Source organism: Anopheles darlingi, chromosome 3 (assembly GCF_943734745.1).
Source record: "Anopheles darlingi chromosome 3, idAnoDarlMG_H_01, whole genome shotgun sequence".
Lineage (NCBI taxonomy): Eukaryota > Metazoa > Arthropoda > Insecta > Diptera > Culicidae > Anopheles > Anopheles darlingi.
This window is the reverse complement of record NC_064875.1, coordinates 58,578,891-58,598,019: the sequence shown is the minus strand read 5'-3', so window position 1 is coordinate 58,598,019 and position 19,129 is coordinate 58,578,891. Positions and strand designations below refer to the sequence as shown.

The following is a 19,129-nucleotide window of genomic DNA, read 5'->3' as shown; positions in this document are numbered from 1 at the left end:
GAACGCCACGTACATTTACAGCCGCACCGCGACTCCTGCAGTGAGATCCGCGTGAGAAAAAAAGGGTTTTCACTATCCACCCCCCTCGAGGTGGGTGGTGGTTTGTGTGCCCTTTCGGAAAGTGAAAGCTGGTTGGGTCACATGAGTTTCGCGGTCTGGCCTAGCGGTCATTCCGGGTGCTAAAAGCTTCCTCTCCATACATCCCATACGTCGCGTCATACAGGAAGACGGCTAGTAGTTGCTGTACGGCTTCTAACGAACGAAACGAACAGCAGACCAGAAACAATCGGATGGATCGAATTGATCGCGTTCATCTTGAGGCTCTTGCTCTTACCGATCGAAATGGATTTCACAGAGACACCGGTGTGACGTGGCATCAGTTTCTAGAGACCCCTGATGCGTATGGTCCCCCTTCCTGAGTACAACCGGGGCTGGGAGCCTTCATGAGTCATCGGAAACCTCGTCGGCGTCGTCGTCGTCGTCGTCGCCATGTCGCGGTTTTTGGGAAAAATCGAAAATGTTAATCAGCAAAGCGCGCACTGTCTTCATGCTTCATACTGTGGTGGTGACCACCTATCCAATAAGCTCCTGTCACTATCGTCTACCAGGTTTTGCGGTGGTCCGAACCGAATCGCCGACCGCCATCAATCCCCTCGCTGGAACATATTACTGCAGCAAAAATGGTCAAATAATTACAAGCAGCAGCAGCAGAGCCAGGTCTGCGCTAATACACACACCACACAACACATGGACGGTTAGAGACCCTTCGAGGTATGACTTGCAACCCCCTCCCCTCATTCACCGGCAACAACCAACCCCCAGGTTGTCTGCCAGCAGTTCGCGCGCACACGACGACCGACGACCCTTGCGTGTGTCGCCATTATATACCTCCTGCCCTTTTTGTGGCTGCGGACCCGCTGGAGTGTTTGTGTTTCGATTTTCCAACCACCACACCACCACACGACCCTCGACGATGACGGCGATGACGACGAGGCTTTTCCGGATTTTTGTTATTAAGCACCAGGCCAAGGGAGAGACTCCAGTCTGGTCGTCGTCGTCGTCGTCGCCACCGTGTGTTTGTTTGTGGCTTTTTGTGTGAGGTTCACCTCCTTTTCGCGGTGCGCCCTGCTAAGTTTATTTATTTGCAAAACGATTCCCGTTATTCCATCGCACACACACACACTACTCTCTCTCTCTTTCTCTCTACTGATGGTTGGATGGCTTCGGTTAGTTTGTTTCATTTTTGCGTACACCTCAGAGGAGCTCTTCAGAGGTTTTCCTGATCTCCTTTTCGGCAGGAGCAGTGGTCAAAGGTCTCGTTACACTCTGTGGCTCTGGATCCGGTCAACGCGCGCGCTGTCCATCGTCACCTTCTTTGTCAGCGGAATGGAGACCTGATGACGACGACGACGAGCACACGGGGCAGAAGACGTGTCGTAGGTCGTGCTCATGCAATTGCAATCCCATTTTCCCATCCGCCTTTTCTTGTTTTTACTCTTTCTGGATCTCTCTCTCTGTGGATTGTCAACGAGCAGCAGTGCAGCGTAACGGCGAGCTTGAAAAATGTCGATCCAATAATGCAGTCAATGTTGCTCCAAGAAGAGGAACGATTTGTAACAGTTTAGTTCCCTCGTCGGTCGGTCGGAGTTCAGGTCGCGGTCGAGCAATTCCAGAAGACGTTGCTGCCCGCCCGGATTCCGTCGAGTGGATGTGGATTGGTTGCACACAATTGAATAGAATGCACTTTTCCGGTCGTTCACATCCATCCACACACACACGCTTGACCGAATGGCTGATGGTGATGGCGGTCTGGAAAAGAAATAAAAAGGAGGGTTGGAAATAAAAAACTACAAATGACAGGAACCGTGAAAGTGGAGCAATAGAATGGAGTGACGCCGCGCGATGCCAGAGTGTCAGCGAAAAGTCACGCGAATCGTCAAGCCGCGAGGAGGAGGAGGAGTAGAAGGCGGTTGATGTTTCCGCTTTTGGGTCGGTCGGTTGGTCGGTTGGTGGAAAACTTTTCTAATCATTCCAGCCAGTTTCAATTATTACATTAAACTCTCAGGCACACACAAACACAGAGTAGAGAGTTTTCATATGCCGAGAGTCAACCTGTCCAAGGCACAGGACTGCTGCACGCAACCGTAACTCCGGCTCCAACATTCACACACACTCTAGTACACTCGTTAATGACTTAATTCCTGTTTGCAGGAGCAGGAGCAGAGCAAGAGGAAGAGTGCAGGAAGGCCAAACGAAGAGGGGGGATTGCATCAGAAGCTAAAGTGCCTGTCCGTTGATCGATTGGAGTACGCGGTGGTGTTCACCGTCAGGGATCACCGGCTGTGTTCGAGTTTTGGAGTATGATGATAATGATGGCGCTGTGATGATGACGACGGTGGTGATGATGGATAAACAGTTTTCTTCTTGTTGGGCCTGGCCAACTTTCTAGCATTAGCGCCACCCGTCGAAAAAGGGACGCTCGGTTCGATGAAGTCAAAACCTCTTAGTCACTGTGTCCGCGAACAGCGGACAGGGCCACGGATCGTGTATTAGGACAGTCTGTATTGCTGCTCGGATTTTCTTTTGATCGACTCCACAGACACACACGCAGAGGTACGCCGGCGCATGGGCGCACACATGGGCGCGGACCCTCGGAGAGGTCCGATTATCTGAAATCTTTTGTAAAGTCCGGTGGTCCGGAGCATTGTTGAACTGCTGGAGGGCAGCTGCGAAGGGTCTGCGTCCATTCGCGCGTCTCGCCAGGTATAAATGGAGGGTGTCTATTTCAATTTTTGTAGCCCGAAATCGAATTCCCCCGGTCGGTTGGACTTCGTTCCCTCCCCCCTTTTTCCTGAAGCCCAATCAATTTGGAAGCTTTGGAGCTTTGATCAGACCAGCACAGAGCGAGAGAGAGGTGTCGGGGAGTCGGTTATGCAAGATAAGTAGATACACAATTAGTCATAAGAGGGTGTCGCGTGCAAGGAGGGTGCAAGGGATTTTCCGGGTGACAACAGTGTGGTGTGGTGTTGGCGCCTACAGGCGCATGGATGCCGCCGGGATCCTGGTCCACGGCTGGTCCGTGGTGGCCCCCTTTGACCTCAATCACTTGCTTGCTTGCGACGGAGAGTTGCATAATTTATGCGACGCGCAGAGAGTTCGTGTTGACATTTTGGATACACCGTCACCGTCATGGCGCGTTGTTGTTGATCATTCGAACAGCATGATCATCGCCAGCAGCACGATCATAATCCGGTGCTCATCTTCCGATTTGGGTTCAGTGGTGTGTGTGTGTTGATTGTGATGCAACGAGGCGTGGAGATGCCTTTAACTAGCGGTGCAAGCAGAATGTGTTGAGACGATCGACGACGATCGAGACGACGATGAGGAGATGAGGAGCTGCTTATCATTGCCGTGGCGCTATATAGCACGTGATAATCCGTGTGTTTATGGTGCGCCATTACATGTCGATTAGGTCGCGCCTGGAAGTGTCAAGTGCCGTTCACCGAAGAGTTCGAAGTTCCTTTCCGACCTTCCGACGGCTTCGACTTTTAACAGCCTTGTGGGCTATGCGCGCGCGCGCTGGTGGGGGGGGAGATAATTTGATGTTAACAAATTTCAATCACCGCACACAATGGCCCGGTGACCGGTCGGTCGGTCCGTCGGTTAGTCTTACCAACGATGTCAACTGACGAATAATAGAGGCATGGATCGTGGCGAGAGAGAGAGAGAGAGGGAGAGAGCTGCCTTCCGCTGGTAGTGGTGATGATCCAAGACGAAAAGGAGGTAACTACAAATCATGGCAGCATCTATCTCCCCACATCTTGCGTCCATCGGTGGGGAGAGATGCAGGCAATCATCTTGTGCTTGTGAAGTGATGTTTCAATTGAAGACATACCGCGCGATGTTGCGTAGCATTGTCCACACATACAGCCCGGCAGGGGTTCGACGCAATGCGTACTGGTCTTGTAGAAAGTGAGCTCCGTACCGGACGCCAACTACTACTAGTAGTGGTGGTGGTGAGGATGTGGAGGTCATATTTGACACATTTGACATTAATTGTTGCTGGCATGCCAAGGCACTACACGAAACGACCGAAGACCACTCTCTCGCTGCCGCTGTCCGAAAATAGTACTTTCGAGACAAAGTCCTAACCAAACGCATGACGTGCTACGCAGCGGATGGTCGATCGGCACAGGCCAAAAAGGTTTATTCCTCCGATATGACGGCCCTTGGCCCAAGGGGAAAGTGTGACATCTTTTCGCTCTCCAATTTGGGGGAAAAGGACTTCTCCTTATTAAGTTGTTTGGCTAATTGTCTGTCTGTTTTTTTGGAGACAAATTGTTGGCCACTTTCGTCCATGATTTCTCTCTGTGCCTGGAGGGAGATCTTAAGACAGGACAGACAGTGAGCGACGAGCTGGCGAGGATTCTGCGGAGACGCAACCTGAGGAGTCGGTTCAAGCGGTTGTAGGTCAAACGGAATGTTGCTCAATTCAGGTTTTTGGATACAACGTCTGTTCGATGGCCAGATAGCTCGCGAATGGTGGATAGCGACAGGAAGGCATCACTAACGGGGATCGCTTCGATGCCGATGAGAAGAAGGTATCGACGCACGCTCGCGCGATTAAGCGTAAGCAGATGGACTAACCAACCGACCGACCAACCGACCGACCACTAACCGGTTACGGTTTAGTGGTGTGGACCATCGATCCGGTCGTAGTGCCGACCCCCGGGGACCGAAGGCGCGTTAATACCGCAATAAAATGGATAATAAATTACCGTATTATCTATGGCCAACACGCGGATCGTCAGCGAACCACGATCGTGCATCCGCGGCTCGGGCGGGCACGAAGTCAAAGCCAAATGCAAATCTATCCACGGCTCTCCAACGCTTAGAAGTTCGCGACGACCGCGACGACGCCGACGACGACGTGACGATTGATGCTGAGCCGATTACCTGAGCTCGGAAAGGATTAGGAATTGCTGCTTGACCCTTGGTCAATGCTCCGCCAGCGGTACGGATCCACCAGAACCCCACCCCCTTCCGAGGGGCCATTCAGAAGTTCAGAGGGAAAACGTCAGGAGTTTTCTCCGGCTTCCTGGTCTTTGTGTTGTTTTGAAGGGGAGCACCGTTAACTGCTGCTGTTGCCGCTGCAGATTTGCTGCCTCTCCATGCCACAATAAACCCATCGAAGCTGCCAATTAATGATCCAGCGCCATCAGCGCTGCATATCGGGGGAACCAAGTACTCGCGATCGCGCGCTCGAGCGAGCGAGTGGCAATTAACCACCGGGGTCGGTTGCGGTACTCTCGCCGGGCGGGGTTGTCGGGCAACATTCTATTTATTTTTTATCGCTCGCTTATTCCAAGCCCGAAATTAACCTATCTTTCACTTTTTATCACTCGACTAATTCTACTTCTTCGCTTTTCTTCGCTCTTCTGCTTACAGGTGAGTTGCTGCATACTCGACCACCATTACTCTGTGCTGATTAACGGACGATCATCAGATACATCCCACCGGTACGCTGCCCGAGATGGCGCGAGAGTAAGATGATGATGGCCTTATTTACGTCCTCGGAACCGGTGCTGCTGCTGGTCTGGTGCTCCGGGATAACGACCCCAAAAATCGTCAGCCGCAAGAGTATCCGTGCTTCGGTTACTGTGGCCGTTATGTGAAGCACCGGGCACCGGGAACCGGGAACGATGGGCAACTCCGGCCAAGCAAACAATAAACCATTGTGGTTTTCGCGCACAACGCGGCCAGGGGGCTTGTTAATGGTTGCAATGTTTGAAGTTCAATGGCTGTGAACCACGCGAAACGGAAAATGTTCCTCCTCTCGGATGCAAATGCAGCGCCAAAATGGACGCCACTTCCTAATCGCCACTAGACAGTAGGATAGAGGGGAGGACCATCTGGCAACAAATTGGCCGACTGTGGGGCATCTGTGTTAATTGTTCTCGTCCCGTGACCATTCGTCGGACTTCAGACCGGAACGTCACGAAGAAGGTAGAGGGCGAGCTGTAGCTTTTTCGGAGGCCGGGGTCTCGTCGCATTGAGTAATTGGTGTGGTCCATCGGCACACACACAATACAAATCTCTGCGCCCTCCATTAGCCTATTGTGTGCGCGCGGGTAACGATGTAGCTTAATGGAGGGTAGCTCCAGAGATGGTTAACTACTGCGGCGACCAAAGAGCGACGCTTCTTCTCGCAAGATCAATCTCGCGCGTAATTTCATGGCTCATCAACGCGTGCTGCTGTGGACCCGAGGGCCTCGATTTGCTCAACAAGGTACCTCCCCACCCCCCGAACCCGTGCTCTCGTTGACGCTCTTCTTCGATAGAGTGTCTTACAAATGAATGGTTGGAGGAAGGAACCCGAGTACCGCGTGTACCGCGAATAGTGCTCTGCGGCCATTTATATTCTAATTCTAGCTCGCACGCCATTATGTTGCTTTGGGTGCAGATCCTCCTGATCGCCGCCTCCCCGGTAATTAGTGGACCAAAAGGCCTCCATGCCCACACACACACACACGCACTGGTGTACCTCGCATCTTCTTCTCGCCTGTCGTCGTGGTGTGGTCCAGCAACAGCAACAGCAACAAAGAAAAAGAAGGATGAAGCGAGATCGGAAGGCAATTTGGAGATTTTAATCTCCAGATTGTAGAGACGCGAGGCCAGAGTCCTCGTGGGTTGCCTGTCTGGATGCTATCGTCCCCGGAGATGGGCCCCCGGCTGGGGGGGGAGAGAGCTTCTACCAATGACTGTCCCATTCTTCGCCCCCGTGCGTTTGTCTAGGCGGACAACTCCTTTCCCGCAAGCAACTCTTTTGAACAAATCATCATCATAAACCCGTTTCGGGAGCCGCCCCGGGAGGAGATTGGCTGCGATGACCGCGGGCCTGGACGACGGTCCCCTGGTTTTGGTGGCGACCAATCGACATTTCATGCTGTTGATGCTGATCGTCGCGGGGAATGTCGACCATTTTGATCCTACGCTACGCGCCGCGCGGTCCGGAAATTGACTTCCAGCGATCGTTGGCAGACGTTGGCGTAAAGAGAAGGAGATAAGTTGTTGCTTTAACTCCGCATTTATCACGAGATTAGCGTATCTCGTGGTGCTGTGTGTGTGCGCGTGTGTGTGCCTGCTTGTATGTGTGTGTTATGCAGAGCTCGTAAGTAAATCTGCTCAGATAATTACTTTATAATGGGTGTAAAACCATGGGCCAACCGCCTCATCCGGATGGCAGAAGAACCCCTTTGGGCCGCCGAACTGCCGAAAAGATTAGCTGTTCTCTGAGTTTCTGTGTGTGTGTGTGCCGCCCATGCGTGGTGGAAGCGCTTCGGATTTGAGGTTATGGGGCGGCTTTGATGCTTCGAATGCGTCACACCGCCACCGCCGTCGACGCTGCCCCGGCCGCCGGTATAACAGCAGTTAACACTTCATTTTACGATTGAGTTTTGTGGCCTTTTTACCTTCCCCCTTTCATGAGTGTGTGTGTGTGTGTGTTTGGGGAGCTTTCCCGGTTATGGTGTTACGGACTGTTCTCTGTCCGGTGGTACCTTCGAAAATTAAATGCTTTCCTTTGCGGGGTCGGTCTGGACACTGCTTTTAGGCTAAGTAGCGAGGCCTACTACTACTACTACTTAAGATAAGCCATGTTTAATATCGCTGTAAATTCTGGCAACTGGCAAAATGACAAACGATTCCGTCATCGAGCCTGGCCCTGTCAATCGAGATGGCGCATCAAAGATGGCGATGACGACGGTGCGCCATTTGGCCTTTCATCACGACGCTGCTGCTGCTGCTGCTGCTCATCGATGATGGTGCCGCGCTTCGTTTGACAATCGATTGACAGCTCGAATCAATGGTGGCGTACGCACACGGACGGATCCTAGTATGCGCCGTTTGTTTGGTTTGATTTAGGGGTTTTTTTTGTGTGTGTTGCTTCAAGGCATTGTAGTAACGTGCGCTGTTGGTGGGCCACTCTCCTTGCACGACGATGCACGACGATGAAGGGTGCAGACCGGGCTCTGTCAGGGACACACACACACACCACTGGTGCTTCGATGGTCCTTCTAGCGAGTTTTTTTTTTGGTTGCACCCACCAAGTGGCTCCTAAACAATTGTCAGACAAAAAAAAAGTGACTCCACACCGGTTGGGCCTTCCCGCGAGGGGTGGTCTCTAGCGTGAAATGGTTAAGTGTCCAAAAGGAACACTCTCGCCCCCCCGTCTCCTTCCATTTGGTCGATAGACCTTTCATCACATTCCGAAGTGAGCACTCTTCGAGCGCGTTGGAGATGGCACTTGGCTGCCGGGGTTAGTAGCGACCCCGATGGAGCAGCAGAAGTAGTAGTAGACTATTAGACTATCGAGCTCGAAGCATCTCGATCACGATGTCCTCGTCAACGCCGCGGCGCGCTTCGTGTAGCTCATTTTGTTAACCACCAATCGTTTCAGTAAGGACATCGCGGGGCAAGTTCGAGCCCCAAAACGAAACACAAAATGGATGATAATCGTTTGGACATCGTTTGGTGTACGGCTCGCGGTTAGAGTGTGGGTCCCGGCACCGTTTCGTCCAAGTACCAGTAACCAGCAGCACGAGGGCCAGCTAGAGCATGATTAATTGCTCATCTTGGTGAATAGAACACAAGCCAAGGCGGCCGCAGGGGCGACTACGAGACCGAAACCAAGCCGGTTCGATCCAATGTGGTGCGTGTATTGTCCCTCCCCCCTTGCCTTACACCCATTGTGTGCGGACATATCGAAGCGGTCGAAGAAACAAACATGCGCCCCACCAAACAAAACGGCAAGGCAGCAAGCATTCCAAACGACCGGCAGCTAGCTAGCTAGCAAATGTCAGCTGGGAATTTCGGTTCAGTGCCGAGGGACCCTAGCACACAGTGTACACAGGTATATATGATGTCTTTCTGGCCGTTTTATTTGCCTTAGTATTCCTCGTTTTATCACACGCGCGGTACATGCGTCGAGCACCATTGAATGGGAACCGTGAAACCGCGCCCCCCTCCCGGGTTTTGGCTGAGCTGTAATTTAAACAGATTTACGCACGTCAGACCAACCAGATAGTCGCTTTATGTGCGTCCGCTGGTGACCATGCTGGGCCGCTGGGAAAAGCACTCCGGTGGCGGTGGCGGAATGCGCTGCATGCAATACCGTTTGCTTCATCGTCCATCCAGCGCTTTATTGATAGTTTGTCCATTTTTGAGAGGTTTCGACAAACCTTGGTTGCGCTGCGTGCGCCATGATTAGCTTGATTGAAGAAGGATTGTTTGTGACCGCCAATGCTACTGCTGCCGCTGTTGGTGGTGGTGCTGTTGAATGCGGGTAATCGAGATTTATGGCGGGAATAAATAATATTTGCAAATCCAACAGCCAAGAACCAAGCGCGAGCGAGTGCCCCACTCAAGGAGAGATCGCACGCAAAACAATCTCTCGAAATGCCATCTGCTGCTGCCGGTCATTGAAGGTTGCCAGGACCATCGTCAGCAGCAGCAGCACGAGCAGCAACAGGAGCAGCAGGTGGTCTACAGGCTACCGATCTTGCCGATTATTATGATTTCTGTTCTGTTCAGCGCGAAGGGCAAAGCATTGTTTAATAGGTCAGAACAGATGGTGAAACCAATCCTGACCATACTGTCTGTCCGCGTTCTGTGTTCTGCGTTAAACTGAACTCCTTTGTCTAGTTCACAGTTCCGTTCACCCACGAACCCCCCTCCCTAGACATGGATACGGACAGCGCATCGGATGCGCACCGACCTTAATGCAAATATTATGTAAAGTGTCCACCGTCATCCGTCAACCGGTGGTGTACACACTACGCGGTCTGTACTTCCTGACTGGACACCGTTACATATCCGCGTCCCTCCCTTTCTCCTCTCTTTGGGTGTGTAATGAACCGGTTAAATCCGCAGCTAACGGAGCATGGAAAAGCGGAACCAGAACCTGGCTTTACATAATTTACGCATTGCGATTCCCGATCATCATCGGGGTCCCCTCTGTGTGTGTGAGTGTGTGTGTGCGTTGCAGTGTGCCCTGGCACAGAGATAAAACCAAACCTGCCGTGGGACAGGTTTTCCGGACAGGATTGCTTTTCCGACTCCGACTCTGCAGAGCCCGGTTTGGCATCTTATTTTTTTGCTACATAAGACGCGACCCCCCAAGCCACCTTCTGTTTTGATCTTGCCACACACGCGCGTCGCTGCTGCTGCTGCTGCTGATCCTGTACGCTGCCAGTTATACAAACAGATCAGAGTGCAGACAGATGCGAAGAAGAAGGCGTAGAAGATCGAATGCTGGTTGGCTCCGGGGGGAGCGATCCCCAAGAATCTTCTTTTCCGATTTTCCTCTTCGATGATGGTGACCGTGTACCATCGTCGTCGGTCGGTGTGCCAAAAGTAACGGTGCCTGGAAACTCACATGTCAGGGCGTGAAGTCTTGGCCCACACAACCGAACACACACACCCCACCTCTCGCGGTGGCACTGTTTACACTCCCGGGTACCAGGGTCCAGAGGGAGATAAAGCAGACCGAGAGGAACATCCACTCCATCTGTTGGTATCGTTCCAGGGAACGTTCGCGCGTCAGAAGATAAATAAGAATGAAAGATGTTGCGACTGGCGGTTGCTTGATGTGTTGTTGTTGTTGTTCTGTGACTCTTCTTGTGGCCGAACAAGCAATTAAACAACAAACGAACGACGCAGCAAAGAAGCTGCGCCATCGCATGTTCTGGACTCTGGTCCATCAATCATCGAACAGCGAGTTCGAAGTTCAGTTACTGAACTCGTTCTCTCTTTCTCTCTCTCGCTCTCTGTCTCTCTGTAACTGAGCCCCAAATCGGTTTGGCGATTCCCCCCCAGAAAATGGCACTTCTTTCCGCGGCGAAGTATCATCGAGAAGTGCGTGCCGCGATCGTAAGCCATACCACTTGTCCAAGGCGAAAGGCGAAAGTTGAAGTTGATGTTAAGGTTTTTTTTTATTTTGGCGCAGTCGCTGATGCAGATTGCACAATCACGTCCATCGGCCATCGGCGTTGGTCCGGGGGTCCGATCGATCCGAAGGCCTCGATTCAATTTTGAAAAAACAAAAACCTGCCCGATTGGAGGAGTAAGGGAGGAGGATGGGTGCACGAGACTCCATCGGTGTTGTCCATCAAAAACCGGGCGCCGGTGATGAAGTTGTCGAAAGAGATAGAACGAGAGAGAGAGAGAGAAAGAGAGAGAGGAACCTGTGTTCGGTCCATCGGCTGGACTCGTTTGTGATTCCATTTTTGGCAAAAAATAAAATCATTCGAAAGGAAAACCTGTTCGATCGTGTGGTACGCAGCCACCACCACCACCAGGCAAACATGCCATATCCTGAGGAGCTGCGGAGGAGCTGATTGTGTGCCCTCTGGGCCTTTTGCTGAGAGTTGCTGGACGTCGTTTTATCAATCAACAACTTTCACGCCATACGAGGATGTCGGAGTGCGCCCAAGACGGAGTGCGCGGACTGGGAGCATGTGGAGTATAGTAAACCTCCCGGACCAGTTGGCCAACAGTACCGTGGCGCGCAGTGTAAGTGGGTCTCGGTAGTCTCCTCTCCCTCCGGGCCTCCGGTCATTCATAGTTTTCCCGCACGGACAACGGACCACCAGATTGTTGGCTACAGGGTTGACACAGCGGGCATCAACTGACACACACGCACACAAGCACACAGGCGAGGTGCAATCAGCGTCATCGGGGTGCAAGGTGTAATTACGCATGGACCCCCCCTTCCCGTTTGGCTGCGACGCGACAACCCTTCTCGCTCCCTGAAGTTGCCCCTTTTAAGCGTTTAATTTATGTTTCTTCGGAGCCTTTCCCTTCCCGACTGCATAATGCGGGTATGACCCGGGATGATTGGCCCTCCTTTTTGCTGAGAATTTATCTTTCTCTGACGCGCGTCATGGTCCCAACAGGAAAACAGAGAGTCCCTGGGAAATGGCGGGATTTCAATGTGCAAGAAGCAAAATAACTTATGTTTATGTAAATTCGAATGCGCGCGACATAATTAAAGACCATCGGGAACAGGACTACGGCCCACCGGAACAGGAAGTCTGGATCGATCGTCAACTGGAGCTGGCTGACCCAGGTCGGCCAACAGTGTTGGGAATGTATGTTCAGCATGTTTCAACCTTAAAGGATCCACGCGCTATCGGAGGCTATTGGGGTCACCGGGAAGCGGTGCAATTATCGTCTCTCGAGCATGGGAGCGCGCGGTCCCGCGGTCCAAAGCAAACCTGTTCCCTTCCATACGCGCCGCTAATATCCGTCGCTCCCGTTTTCGCAATTCTCGATAATGATGCCAGCGCCATCTAGTGCCCGAAGCAGAGGAATGGGGGGCGGGGAAATAATACCGCGAGGTATAATCTAAACTATTTGACCCCTTTTCGGCAGGGGAAGACCGCCTGGAGGGATCGCTAGGCTTACGTGATGAGTGATCGCCATCGAGAGATCGTCGCACATCCGTTGGCCACGGAGCTGCGACTGCTGGTGCTGGTGGAATGTGGTGCGTTTAGCCAATCCAGCCAGGCCCTTTCCAGGCCCCGTTCCAGGCCGCCGTTTGGTGCCAATTTTCACATTCCCTTGTGTTGCGGATCTCCGGCACAAAGCGTCCGGCGGGGTCTGTGCGCCTTCGGGAAGCTGGTGTCGATTGTTTAATTACTTCTTCGTCTTCAGAGGCGACCGCGGCGGACAGTCTTGCGTCTGTTCTGGAATGTCATGCTCTCGGGGGCCACAACATGATGGTGGCAGCTCTGGAAGAAGCTGACAATAACGCAGCTTGCGGTCCCTCAAAGTGCGTTACGTATCCCACGGTTTTTTTTTTGTATCGAAATGTATGTTCGGCATGTTCCAAGGAGGAGTTCCTGCCCTGGGAAACACCCGGAACGGATCGGAGTCGAATGATTTGCGGGAAAATTGAACAAAAAGCACATTCCGAGAGAATGTTCTGGTTCCATGTTCTCCAGAATCAGCCCTCAATAGCTCTGGTTCGTTGTCAGCAACAGTTTGAATGTGAATCAACGTCATCACTCCGGGTGGCGGTCAGTGTCCTTGTCCTCAGCTCGTCGTTGGTCTATGTTCTCTAGCTGGCTAGCTAGCCGGCTGTGGAACGTGGGTTCGAAAGGGAAATTCCCTGACTGTGTTTGGGGGTTTTCCGTTGTCTCCGAAGTCAAAACATCATTTACGTTGACATTAACTTAATGGCCAGCGATGCCGCTAGCCGGCTAGGGCTTGAATGGTCCATTAAGCTATTTGTGGCCAGTACGTGGTAAAGATGAGCTGTGGAAGCCAGCCACCTGCATGTTCCCAACACACACACACACACACACACACACTCGCTCTGTCACAAGTGACATACAAGAGGGCTTGACGTGTGCTTGGGAAATTTGAATGAAAAGTCTTCTTTTTGATTTTCTCCCTCCCAAAAAGGGGGTTTTTATGGGGAGAAAGTGACGTGATGCAAGGTCAGTGCCTGTGTTTTACGTGCCAACCGATGCACCGAGGCGATGTGTGCTGACAGTTGCATTACAAGCAACTGTTCGAGCGTGTGAGAAAGTCGTCACTTGCAGGGCAATATCCAATTATCGGAGGACCTACATGATATGAGAAGCGAACGATGTGCGTGTGATGTGTGATGGTATCACATATGATACCTTTCTGCCTCACATGCTTTTCAGCAAATCAGGCGACCCTCCGCAGCAGTGTGTGGGGGATCACACACATATGTGCAGTCCTTTTTCGGGGGGTCCATCAACGTTTGTCATGTGTGTGCGTGTGTGTGTGCACTACATGACATGCGAACGAGTTGGTCTATGCTCGTCGGTATCGCATTTAAATACGTTTTTCGTCTCCTCGCCTCTCTCTCTCTGTCTGACATGTCTGTTCACTTCGGCAAGTTCTAGGTTTTAAAGAAACAGTTGGGGGTTCGGACTCGGACTGGGTTGTTTCGTGGCATCATCATCATCATCATCCCTCCTCACCCCATGTGGTGCCCTCTAATGGCGTGTTATCGCGCATGTGTGTGGCCTAATCGGGGTGGGGAGCATGCAACGCAGTTGAATTTTAATTTATTTAACATCAACCCCGTTCTCCCCATGCCGCTTGTGCTCTGTTGCTACGGTAGGACGTCTCACAGCCGTTATGGGTTTTTGTTACTCTTGATGCGAATGTCGCTGTTTTTTTATTGCTAGCGATGCCAAAATGCGATGTATTTTTGGAACAGCACTTTCGCCGCGCTGGTGGAACACGTCGCAGCTCTCCCGCAGTTTGGCAAAATGGAAACGGTCTAGAATTGTCAAAAAATACGGTCTCCGCCTCACAATCAGTACCACCAACAGTGATGCTTTTGAGGTTAGGTTGCCTCGTGGGCTTCGCGAGTGACGCCATTCCCGTGGCATCCTTTGATACCTGCACTCCTATCATGCATGCAACCGTAACCACTTCCATTTCAAGGCTGTTGCCTGCTTGGATCGGTTTGGTGAACGGTCTACAGTGCGCACCTTGAACTTCCAGCCGCGTGCTGGGTTGCCGCCATAACCTCCAAAAACCAAACCGTTCGCATCGTCGTTCCTATCAGGACGTGAAAGGGAATAAACGAGCAAAACACATGTGTGTGTGTCTGTATGCTCCCCACCAACCCCAAAAGTGACAAAGCTCACTCCGTGGTGGCCTCGAGTCGCTGTACGCGTCGCTCTGTCTGGCAGCATCTCGTTGATCGTTCTCTTGCGGCCGGAAGTAACAGATCGCCAGCAGCAGCAGCATCGAGCATCGTTCGCGATCTGGTTGGCTGACTGGTTGGGTGATTGATCGCAACACACACGCACACGCACGCACACACAGTTCTTTCGTCGTCATTTTTGCTCGAGCTAATGAATCGCGGAAAACATGGAGAACGCGGTTTAAGGCCAGCCCGGCCCCCCCCCCCCCCCCCCCCCCAAACCACCATATTCTGTTGCACGTTCTCTCTTATGATGAGCGTTCCGCTCGGCTGGCCACCGCCAGTCACCATAAAGAGAATGAAATGTGTCGCAGCAAAACAACGTCAACAACAGCAACAACAGCATCAACAACAACGAAAAAAAAGGCCTGGCCCCAATCTGGCAGGCTAATCTATTTCCACTCGCTGTTCTCGTGTGCTCGCATGGATCGCATGTTATGCGCATCAGTGGAACCACCTCCCGGGGTGTCCACTGGGGTGGATTGACTGATCGACGTACGTTTGGAGATCGATTGCACAGCGCACAGCATTGGGAGGGATGATGACAAGGGGCGCAGCTTCCCTTCTCGCCACGCAAGAAACCGCTCGCCATCATCAATCGACTCAATGACTTCATTCGCCCATCGTCGCATCGCGGCATCGCCCGGCCGATTGTGGTGACAGCGTCGTCAACGGTTGAGGTGACTTTCCTGTTTTCATAAATATTTATCACCATCAAAACCATTGAGCGTGGCTCTTCGACCGCCATCGAAAGGCTCTAGCAGCGAGCGTATCGAGTTGTTTTTTTAATGTTCTTTCCAGCGAGAGCGAAGCGTTCGGCGTTGGAGATATGATATCCAATCGAATACGACGCGCCGCGACGTCGTCGTTGACATTCATGGCACGTCACCACCCGCGGGGCTGGGCCCGGGCCCCGGACACCACACATTCATCGATCGTTGCTTGCTGTTGACATCTGAAGCCAAACCCAACATAAAACAAGACAGTGTCCAGCACCGGGTCTTCTACTTAGCTTAATGGTGGAACAAAACTCTCTCTCTCTCTCTCTCTCTCTCTCTCTCTCGCTTTCCTCTCTTTCCTCTTGTGATGCTGCTCCTCCCCTTGCTGTGGCCCTTCTCGATCGCGTTCCCAATAGATGCCTTTTTATCGCTTAATGGGCAGGAACCGGTGTCCGGTGATCGAGGCATCACGGAACGATCGCGGAACGCGCCCCAGTGTGCGCTTTTATTTCCCGGCCTCATAACCGGTCATGTCGGCCACCGCTCATAACCGCAATCTGGCCGCCATGTTGGAAAGTGGAGCACAACCAGCCAACGAGCAAGAGAACGCCCGGAGTGAGTAGCGTTCGCAGGAACAGGTTGCGGTCCGGTCTTCGGTGTGTCTTTCCCCCGGGTCGGGTCCTAGTGACAATTCGGACATTTTGAATGTAGAAAGACCGGTTCTGGGTGGGTCGCTTTTAGCAGTGTACACACACACACACACCTATTGGCTCGGCGATCAACTCAGATCATCAGTGGATCAGTGTTTATGAAATTTGTTTTTCACAAATCCTTCCAAATACGAAACCATACATCAATCGGAGGTAGCGTGCGTACGTGCGGCGGTATAGTATCCATTGCCCCCTTGGCCAGACAAGGTGACGTCCACCGAATGGTATGCTAGGCTGGTGGCCTCCGCCACTAGGCCGCTAAACGACCGATTAAGAGATGATGTTGATTGATGTGTAGCCAGCGCGAGCAGCTCAACGAGTGGTTGCGGCTAGTAGGATGACGGGCCATACGGTCCATAGGTACACAGTACCTAACCTAGCTTACGATCAAGTACCACCATCAAGCTTGAATCGTGCACCTGATTCCGTGGACCCTTTAGGGCCCCCGGGGGTACGGCTTCTAGAAGCATTCCAGGGCATCGTAAGCCGTGAACCAGTAAAGGCAACGACGACCTAATCGAGCTGATAGGAGGCGGTTGGCGGATGTTTAATTACTGTTTCAATCTCTGCTTCCTGTCACCAGGCCAGGCACGAATGAGTGTGTGTGTCTGTGTGCTTCTGTGGGTAGAGGTAAGCATTGCCTTTAGTGTCAATTGGATGCTAAATGCTGTGCGGCTTCACGTTAAAGACTTTAAAAAGGGGTGCTTGGCGTAGGACCGCATTGGCATCCCTTTCAGGAGGAGGGTACTCCAACAGGTGACAGGTGACAGCGGAGGTCGCCATAAAAGGGCCCCGTTTGAGGAGGAGGTGTGTTGAGGGAGTTTAGCATTTTTTTTTTCGAATCCGTTTGCAGCATTTTAACACACGCTACGTACTGCTGCTGATGATGATGATGATGATGATGGTGTAGCACCACCACCTGTGCCCGGTGGTTATTACTGAAGGTCAATCTGGCATTGGTGGCATCACTTGCTGCGCGGTTGTCGGCCACTGGCTTGACCAGGTTAACGTTGTGGCTCGCTATGGTGACCTCCAGATCGGTCGGTTTAAATTTCGGTTTAAAGTAGCCTCCACAAGTCCTGCGTCCTTTTGATGGTTTTTTTGTTGTAGTTTTTGTTGTCGTATTTGCCTTTCGATCGCGCAAGATCACATTCCGCATGCCAATGCTCGTGGCCTCTGGTGCGGCGGCAGAGATCTAGCAGAGTAATGTCAGGTCATTAATGCCGGTGGCGAAGGGTCACATTCTTAGCCAGACAACTGGTCGCCGACTGGCGGGTTGTTGTTGTTGTTGTTTGAGGTTGTCCGTCATATGTGGAGACGAGCGCGAGCGGAGTGGTGGCTCGCGCACGATCGCGCTGGTTCTGCTTAATCATACACATTGGAGCCGATCGCGCAGAGCAAGTGGTTTTCACACCACCCCAAGGCAGGGCTGGCAGAGTGTGTTGGTCACCTGGACCCGGGCCTGGGAAGGTTAATTGCTGATTGAAATCAGCTGTCGAAGCTGCTGTGGCTGACACCTCGCGGCTCGCGACCAGCGCATAAAAGCATAGCGTTAGGTTGCTTAACCGAGTTTTACAAAACACATCGAGCTTGGTGGTGATGGCGTGCAGCAGCCTGCCCAGACTCACCAGACCCAGTCCATCGCGTCCCAGAGCTGTCAGGCGAATTAATGTCATAGCAAGCAGCTAAGCCAAAAATCGAAAGCAATGCCGTTCTTCTCATGCTCAAAGCAATGCGTAAACTGGCTAGCTCACAGCCAGCGGAGGAGGAAGTCGATGGACGGGGCGCGGCGGGGGAAGGAGTGCAACAACAATCGGTAAACAATCAAAAATGTGACGCAGCGATCACATCCATCAATCAAACATCATCAAAAACCCCCTTGGTGGTGGCAGTGACCGTGAACACACTCGCTCTAGAGTAGGCTGTGGGTGCGTTACTCGAATCCAATGCGATTCGAAGCCTGCTTGGGATTGGCTTTGTCGCGCAGCGTAGTAGGAGGAAGTAGTATAGTCGGCTTACACGGCACCGTGTGAGTAGCGGGCAAGATGGCGCGATCTGTGAACAAAACTCCGGTTCCGGTTTCCACCACAAACACCTCCCGCGTCACGCACGTCACTCGATTTCGCATTTTTGGGGGTTGCACGATTGGCGGAGAGACCCCTTCGGGTGTCAATTAATCCATCATAAAGTGCCTGCGCCATTGTTGTTCTGCGGTTGCTGCGACCATATAGCGTCATCGTCGCTGCGCGTTTTTTGAGGTTAGAGACGACGCGCGTTCTCCATCCAACGGTCGTCGTCGTAGCAGGTTCTCGAGCTCGAGATGTGTTTGTCCCCACTCTCCCCCCCCCCCCCCCAAAAACCGGCCAAACCGGACCTTAGACGATACACGGTTGTTGCGATTCACCAGCCACCAGCCACCAGCCATCTCGTCTCGGGGGTTTCAATAAATTATGCAAAACGAAAACAGATTCGTGCGAACCGACGAGTTGAAGCTGCTGAGAACCCTTGGCTTCTCGGACGGGCGGGCGGGCTGTCTTTCGCACGGTTCGCTTCGAAGATGGTGGTTTCGATCCACGCCATCGCTCGCCAGACACGGTGTCTCCGGTCCGGCGATTCGATTGTCTTTCCCTTTTTCAGGCTTCGCCGATGGCATCGTCGTCACAGCAACAGCTCGCCATCGTCATAGCCGCCACGATGGCTGTCTAGTAGTAGTGGGCTTGTGGGATGGGATTTGCTTAGGCAAATGATGAATTCAAAATTGGAACCGTAGGAAGCAGAACCTGCTTCACGAGCTGGACTCCGATGTGGTGGTACGTGCGATGACAATTGCCCACCACCAGAACACCAGCTTTAGTGGTTGCGGGACATGGCTAATTACTGATACGAATCGGCAACGATACGATTGGCCTCCGGTCCCCGTGGATCGGAGGTCTCTCTCTCTCTCT

The 19,129-nt window shown here is 52.4% G+C and overlaps 1 protein-coding gene across 1 annotated transcript in view; it reads left to right on the top strand.

Annotated features, from left to right (window-relative positions):
• Positions 1–19,129, top strand: part of LOC125957861 (semaphorin-1A) — a 79,745-nt gene that overhangs the window by 34,627 nt on the left and 25,989 nt on the right. The gene's annotated exons all lie outside the window — the stretch shown is intronic.